Below are 926 nucleotides of genomic sequence, written 5' to 3' on the forward strand. Positions count from 1 at the left end.
TTGAAAATTGATTATTTAATGTAGCGACTTTCCTCAATGATCTTAGCTACATCTTCTGAAGAGCTTGCTACAGATTACCTTGCAATTTTTTATGAAGATGGCTTCTTTCCTTAAACCTCATGAACTAATCTCTACTAGCTTCACACTTTCCTGCAGCTTCCTCCTCATTTGGTCTTTACAGGTTTAAATAGAGTTGGGGCCTTGCCCTGGATTATGCTTTGGCTTAAAGGAATGTTGTGACTGATTTGACCTTCTATCTAAGTATCTAAAGCTTTCTCCATATCAGCAATAAGGCTACTTTGCTTTCTTTCACGTGTGTATTTGCTGCCGTAGTACTTATAATTTTCTTCATGAACTTTCCTTTGCATTTACAACTTGGCTAACTGGTGCCAGAGGCCAAGCTTTTGGCATGTCTTGGCTTTTGACATGTCTTCCCCAATAAGCTTAATAATTTCAGGCTTTTGATTGAAAATTAGAGCCTTGTAATTCTTCTTTTCACTTGAACACTTAGAAGCCATTGTAAGGTTATTAATTAGCCCAATTTCAGTATTTGCATGTTTTAGGGAACAGGAGGCCCAAGGAGAGAAAGAGAGTTAGGGAAACAGCTTGTTGGTGGAGAAGTCAGAATACACAACATTCATTAATTTAGATTGCCATTTTATATGGGCACAGTTTGTGGTGCCCCAAAATAATTACAACAGTAACATCAAAGATTACTAATCACAGACCACCATAGTAGATACAATAATAATGAGGACATTAGAAATATTGTGAAAACTACCAAAATGTAATAGAGACATGAAGTGAGCACATGTTGTGGGAAAAATTATGTTGATAGACTTACTCAATGCCAAATTGAAACAAACCTTCAATATGTTTATATGTATATATACACACACACACACACACACACATATATATATACA

The sequence above is a fragment of the Sapajus apella genome, unplaced genomic scaffold (assembly GCF_009761245.1).
Source record: "Sapajus apella isolate SASKATOON/1434 unplaced genomic scaffold, GSC_monkey_1.0 scaffold19, whole genome shotgun sequence".
In the NCBI taxonomy this organism is placed as follows: domain Eukaryota; kingdom Metazoa; phylum Chordata; class Mammalia; order Primates; family Cebidae; genus Sapajus; species Sapajus apella.